Source organism: Meleagris gallopavo, chromosome 1 (assembly GCF_000146605.3).
Source record: "Meleagris gallopavo isolate NT-WF06-2002-E0010 breed Aviagen turkey brand Nicholas breeding stock chromosome 1, Turkey_5.1, whole genome shotgun sequence".
NCBI lineage: Eukaryota > Metazoa > Chordata > Aves > Galliformes > Phasianidae > Meleagris > Meleagris gallopavo.
Genome location: NC_015011.2, coordinates 24,847,057 through 24,854,556, shown reverse-complemented (window position 1 = coordinate 24,854,556; position 7,500 = coordinate 24,847,057).

The window sequence follows — 7,500 nt, the reverse complement described above, 5'->3', positions numbered from 1 at the left end:
CACACACAGGCAGATTACATACCCTCTTCTGTGTTCTTGTGGTTGCTGCATATATTTGGTACTTACGGTCACTGAGTAAGCAATTTTGGAAACCTGGCACATGTTGCAATTATTGAAGCATTAAGTTCTACCACTGAAGAATCAGAAGCATAACTTCATCCAGGGAAATCAAAGGAAAAACATATTTCTTCTGCTCCCCAAAAGTCCTTAATTTCAGCACAAGAGAGACAACGTATCAGAGCTGTCCCCATACTTTAAATGTGTTCTAGGAGTGATCTCTAAGCTGAAGAAAGAAAGTGGAATCTGAAGGAGATATGAATCAGCCACAACATGGCACGTAGCAAGTATCTGCCAAGGAAAGAACTCATGGCATTCATAGGGTATTGAGGCACAATACCTCCAGACGTGTTCACTGTGTCAAACTGGACATCTGAGGTACTGAAATACTGGGAAACAGTGCTTCCTTGTCATGTGTAACCTACCTTGAAATATAGAATTTTTCCTTGGATTGAAGCTGGAGCTTCAAATGACTTCTAATAATCTATGAAGGGAGCACTTTTTCTGCAAGCGTTGTCATCTACTATTACTTCACTCTCAGGCAACAAATTTGTGGATGCATATGTCTGCTGTGCATGTATTTTCAGGGAGAAAAATCAGCCCGTATCCTGTGCAACATATGCATAACCCTTTTCATACACTTCAACTCATTTATATGTTGTATTTGTTAACCTGTTCATTTGAATGTTGGGGGGCTTATTGCCAATCCTCTCTACCTTTCTCTGCCTTCTTTCAAGAGTTTCAGGTAATTTACTGCAGTTTTAGGCCTAAATGAAGCTATTTTTGCCTCATGTACAGACTGAAAAAGAGCTGTCTGCAGTTGTCCTGTCTAGTAATAGAAAATTCTACTCTGATGAATCTCTGTTATTTTGAGATCTTTGTCTTTGTGGAGTGTACATCTTTGGAACTGGCCAGTTTGCTGTGTGGCCCCTATATTACAGTAAGATGGTTCCACATGGGGGTGTATCATAAAGATTTTAATATGTATATATTGCAAGAATGAATACTGTAATCCACTTCAAATTATAACATAGATCATAACATATGAGCCTCTACACAGCTAAAGCAGTTCATCAGATTGCTAGGTTACATTAAGTGATAAGAACTCAGTAACTGAAAGGACAGTCTTGGATTTTCTCATAACAGATATCAGAAAAAACAGAATAGTGGAAGTAATCTCATCTGTTAGGTTTCCAAATTCTGACAAACAAACTTAAACTCTGGCTCATGCACATGCACATACATGTGCATACCTTTAAATATCTGCATTTTATTGTATAACTGGCTGTTCTCAGTTCATCACAAAATTCCCATTGTCACAGGTGGGAATTGTGCACACAGATTGAATTGCTGCATCTTTTAACTGTTGTGTCATTCCAGAAAGAATCGCATACATTTTCCAAAATATATTTTCTGATAAAATAAATATGTAGAAAACATGACTGTATAGCACTGATGTAATGTTAAACACGGTGAAAAGTATAAAAAATACATAAATAAGAGTGTGTGCTATTTTAGCTCTCTGTGACTGCTAACCTCAGTATTCCTCCTTATTTACTACAAATCTCTGAAAATCCCAGTCCACAGTAAGCTCTTAAAATAAAACCATGAACACCACAGACGCTTAAAAGGTGTTCACAAAATTGTGCAAGGGAGCTCTAGGGACAACCTTTGAAAAAGTTTCATAATACATGCAAAGATTAGGAAATTAATTGTATTCTTGTTGTCATTATCACCATTATTAGCTGTTAAAAGGATAAGGCATGAAAGCAAAGTGTCTCTGTAATGGAGAAGCTCTACTCAATTTGTGAACTGTCTACAACAGGAGTTGTGTCTTTTCTTTCGGTAGGTGGGTGGATGTGGATGGATGGGAGGTGGTGGCTGTTTGGGAAGCTTCAGCTGTTTGCTGACATTGTTGGGCACAGTGTATCCCTGATGGTCAGGCTGCAACTTTGTGTTTTCCCATGTGTAAATGAAAAGGTTTCATCATTAGAAGTATTTCAAGACAGTAGATAGTATGCCTTGTTTTCCTGCAGGGGAAGGAGAGCTGAACAGAAGAACAGTTCAGTGAAGTGGGGGTGTGCTTTGAATAAGTGAAATGACACAAAGAAGCTGCTATTCTTTGTGACATCAAAGGAAAATGCTATCTTGTCCAATCATGGTATACTTCTTTTTACAGAACCTATGTTAGGCTTTCATATAAATATTTGTAGAACTGAAGCCAAACTCGTAAAAATATTAATTTTAATAAGAAAGAAAATAGAAGCACTTGTAAAACTAAGGAGTTTTAACATCTTGATTCTTAAGTTGTTCCAAATTCCCACGCATCCCAACAGAGAGCGGAAAGAGTCTGGAGCCTCATGCTTCGGAATTATTCAGATAGTGTCCAATAGTAAAGATGCAAAGAATGATAGCTTAATTAGGTGCCTGTGTGACTAAGTGCCTAAGTGCCTAAGCACTTTTATACTCTGACTTGACTGTCTTAAGACCTGAACTAAGTACTTGGAGAGAGAACTGGGCCTTAGCCTGTCCACAATACTGGTGTCATCTGACAGGCAGAGCAGAGCTGTCACATTCACCTCCTCACGCCTTTCACTGTGCAGTGTGCATCGGGAACAGGGGAGAACAGTTCTTCTCCATTCGAGCAGCAGAAATGAGGGCTGACCCTGAAAGCATAGGCCCTGCCATAGGTATTGCTGGCACCGTATCTTGGAAGAGAACAAGTCTTACTGAGTTGTTATGCTGCTGGAATCTTAATATGTTACACCCATCCCCACGCTGCACTGTCAGCCTGCTGCAGTGGACTGAAAGCAAGCTCCTCTGTTTGCATATAATTTAAAGATCAGTTACTTATCAGGTATTTTCAGTTCAAAAGTGTAAAAAGTGGTAATATATGGTAATATATCATGCCATTTAAACACAAATGGCTGAATCTTTCATGGACGGCTCATAGGCTAATAATCACATTCCCTTGTAATAAGAATTTCTTATGTAAGTAAGGGGCGGGGAGTCGGACTGTCATCAACATCTGCAAATTGTGTGAAACTCTGAATGTCACTGTCCTATATTTCCATTCGTAAAATGACTTTGCCTGGACCATTTGTAGAAGGATGTTCATTCACAGATAAGAGTCTAATGATACAATGCTTTGCCTTGCATTCAAACGATTCTCTTTGTTAAGAATCTCCACTGATTAATTTCTGAAATGATTAGTTGTATAGCATACCTTCTAGAGTGCAGTGCAGGATCATTGTCAAGATACCTTGAACAACTACAGAAAGTAAGTTTCTAGAATTCTCACTGTTTGAAATACATTGTCCTGAGCCTATATCAACATTTAGTAAGCCTTTATTACTCTGATGTGAGTATAAAAGTGCCATAGATGGTCACGCATTTCATTTTCTATAAGGTTTTAGCATATAAAAATGCACCTTGATCATTAAAAACATCAGTGCAGGAGATGTTTTTGCCCCTATCTTAGAGAACTGTTCAATCAGGCATGGAGAGTTGGTAACTTATTGATATGCATGTTGTGGGCAAGTGAAACTATAGATTCTGAATATCTATACCATAGTACCCTGTCTGCTTTTCCAGAAAAAAATCCACTGCAGAGGATTAACAGTTGGTATTGAAATAATACTTACCATGATAATTTACTGAATGTGTCAACATAGTTTTATAGCAAAAAAAAAAAATCTGGCATTTGCAATGGAGAGGAGAAAACATACTAAAATCATTTTCTGCAGTGTGGAAAAAAAAAAGGTTTTAAGTATTTATTCAATTTCCCAGTTTTCAAAGGTTCTGCATTAAACAAGAAACCTCACTCAGTAGCTCCTGCATTTGCCTGTTTCTGGTGTTAATTATCTTTTGTTTGCCCTTGATAATCCTGAGGTTGGTATGCAGATAATGAAGGCTGCAGAATCATCTCAAAGTGTAAAAAACAATGGCATTGTCAATTTTGCATCACAACACTTTATAAATTATGAATGTTATCCACATTAAAGAGAATGGTAGACTTTTAAAATTACTTCAATGAATAGATTAAATTACAAGTATTATTACATTTCATTTTATTAAGTGCATCTTAGTAGTTATTAGGGCAAATGAACATGTTCTCTCAATTACATAATAACATTAGAACTAAAAATTATGCATCGACACTCCCAAATGCATAATGCAGCATTGTATATTAATCATCCCAAACAACATTTTCAGTTTATATGAAGACAATTATTACCTATTGAACAATAACATTGTTATTGATTTATTGCAATTCAGCTCAAAGATTGATTTTTTAAATAAAAGCCCGGATCCTTTTCTGTACAGTTTAATAATTTCTAGCTCTTAGAAGAAAATGTAAGAGTCTTTTAATTACTCCCTTTTATTAATCTAAATACAATAAGACAAAGTTTATCATATATTTTATTTTTAAATATCCTCCATAAGTCCATGTAGTGCACATTTAGAAAATACCAATTGACTTAAAAGAACATTTTTTAATCTTACTTTTAGCAAACGGTAATTATTCACATGCTGTAGCTTTTAAGTTACATTTTATTTCTCTCACGGAATTCCTAGTGGTCAGATCTATAGGTCGTTGTGTGGCCTTTTATTCCAAGAAAAGCTTTCATGTAAGTAGAATGGTAATGTTTAGGACATCAGCTAGCAGGAGCAGGAAAAACACCTGACCCTAACCCACTCAATTAAGTGCCTACATTTGTACTCATTTAAGTGGGAGAAGGATGGAGATCTTACCTCATGTAGACAAGTGTAGCAGTCAAGTATTTTCAGTGTCTGTGTAGTAACTATTAATATCGATGATTTCACATCGTTTTTCATTTTTTAAATTTTATTTTGATGTACTGCATGCATTTATTGCAGCCCTTTTAAATGCATTTCTCTTATCTAAGTTGCACAGAAAACTGTCTCATTTTTTTCCAGTATCTCTAATACTTTATGCTAGCTTGATTTGGTAATGCACATACCGATGCTCTGTTATTTACTTTATCATAATTGGCAAAAATTTCAGCGTGATTACATAAGGGATATCCATTCAATCATTAAAATAGCAGTTTTTACAGAATCAGCATTTTTTCTTCAGATTAGGATGAGATTGTTCTCATTATATTTTTTCTGTTTTGATTTGTTATCAGATTGCATCATTCTGTAAGATGTCGTTACATGTTCGACTGATATTTTCCGGAGGAAGTTATTGACACATCAGTAAAGTAAATAAAATAAATAAGAGACGGTATTATTCATACCGACTGCAGATCACAGCCAATACATCATTTTTGAAATTGAATACAAATTGCTGTAAGTTTGTGGGTCTAAATATTAAAATGTTAACACATGCCTCCTTTATCCTGCATCTTGAAGATGTGGTATCAGCTTCTTGATTCAGCAAGAAAAGTATACAGATGTGCAAAATTTCATGCTCCTAGAGAATAAGTTCCTTTTCATTTGAAAAATTTGGTGGGGGTGAGGTACCTTTATGGAAGGTAACAGCCCCTAATATACTGTATCTGTGTATTGAAATATTCTTTGTGCTATTTAAAAAGAACTTTTCCCCCACATATTCTGTCCTTACGCTTCCTACTAGCTGATATTGAATTTATTAATACCAGAAAGCCTGTGGAAATGTGTCTAATAGTGAACATTTAGAATGAGTAAATGTTCTAATTGGTCATTTCATGGAAGTATGTCGTCAGTGTAATTAGACATTGTTTATATTAGCAGAGTATCGAGTAACATGAAATGACTAGGTGATTCTTTCTGGCCTAATGTTATTAACTAAACAAAGTAAGTTAGACTCTTTATCACCGTTACATCGGATTAAAAATGACTGGAACTAATATACGTGCAGTTGACAAAATAACTAGCCCTCTTAGTTCCAATTAGTCCTCAATTAAACTGTATCAGCAGTGTTGTCAGACTTACAGCTGCTCTGAATTGTCTTTGAATCTCATTCCTTCAGTTCTCCCTCTTGCTAGTAAGAAAGTTTCAGACACGAAAGCGTTAACAGCTCCTTTGAAATTACTCCTATTTAAGAAGAAAAATCATATTACTTTCTTAATCTTTCTAATTCTATTCTCATAAGATGATCTTGGATTTGTTCCTTTAGCACAGACTCTTTAGTGCAGTCCTGATTTCTGCATTAATGAATTGAGAAGATGACATCAGGCTCTTAGGTAAGTGCTATAAACTCAGTCATATGATTTTTATAGTAAGATATCATGAGTAAAAAAATCCAATATTTTGTCCGTTCTTACATCAATGTTTCTTTGAAAAGTAATAGTTAGATATTATGTCGGTAGCACACAAAAGGCTATGTGGTAGTTTATAATTTACCTTTTGATCATCACAAGAAAAATTTCTACTGGGAAATGAAAGCCAAACATAATTCACTAAAATTACACGGAATGCCCTCTAATCAATACAGATAAATCTAGAGTTTGTTGTTAAATCGATCCTCTCCTTTATAGAGATATACTGTCTTGATTGTTTTAGGGATAATTATTTCACAGGGAATTTTTACGATGATTAGTAGAAACGAGACAACAGTAAACTTGACTCAGAGCCACTGAATTACTGTAGTGCGGAGTGCATTTGTCTCTTCTAGTTTGAAGCTTAGAGATATCAATACTGATTTATGTAATTTCAAGCGATGATGTTTTCCTGAGAGAAATGAAGTGAAGCTGATTTCATTTCAGAAACGAACAGCCCCTGTGTTTGTTTTTCTTTTATAAAATCATCAGCTCTTGCCAATATAAATACTCACTGATGCAGACTTTCTCTTCCTGCTTTTATCACTTAGGCTGATTCCTTGACGTACATCATATTGAAAAAGTCCAGATAAACTTCGGAGAAATACAAAAATGTTTAGACTAGAAAGACAAAGGTTGAACTAAAGGATTACTTAAAATGGTGTTATTGAACAGTTTTTATACACATGAAAATGCAATTTAAATATCAAAGATGTAAGAAGTCAAAAGTTTTCTACTTCAGCTTCCATTTGTAAATGGAGAGCTTTGTAAGTCTGCATGATTTTAAGCGGTCGCATAAGACAATACAACGTTTAAAAGCATAATGAGAGACAGGAAGAGACAGAGAGGGGGATGAGTTTCTATGAAATGAAATAGATGTAATTGCTAGCAGTACTCTGTCTGAAACTAAAGGGAATTGCTACACGTTATTCAGATAAATATACAATAACATAATAAAATACATACGGTGTGTATAAAGGGATTGTAGATGCAAGGCTTGAACTTCTGCATAGTGCATGCAGTCATCTAAGCTTTTCATTAATAAGGAAATGGTGAATTATGTAATTCAGATGAGAGTGTCTTTTAATACAGACAGTCTAATTGACAACATTTACAATTCTGTGTAAGATGAAATAATTCTCTAATGAATAACATAATAATGACATAATAAAAAATG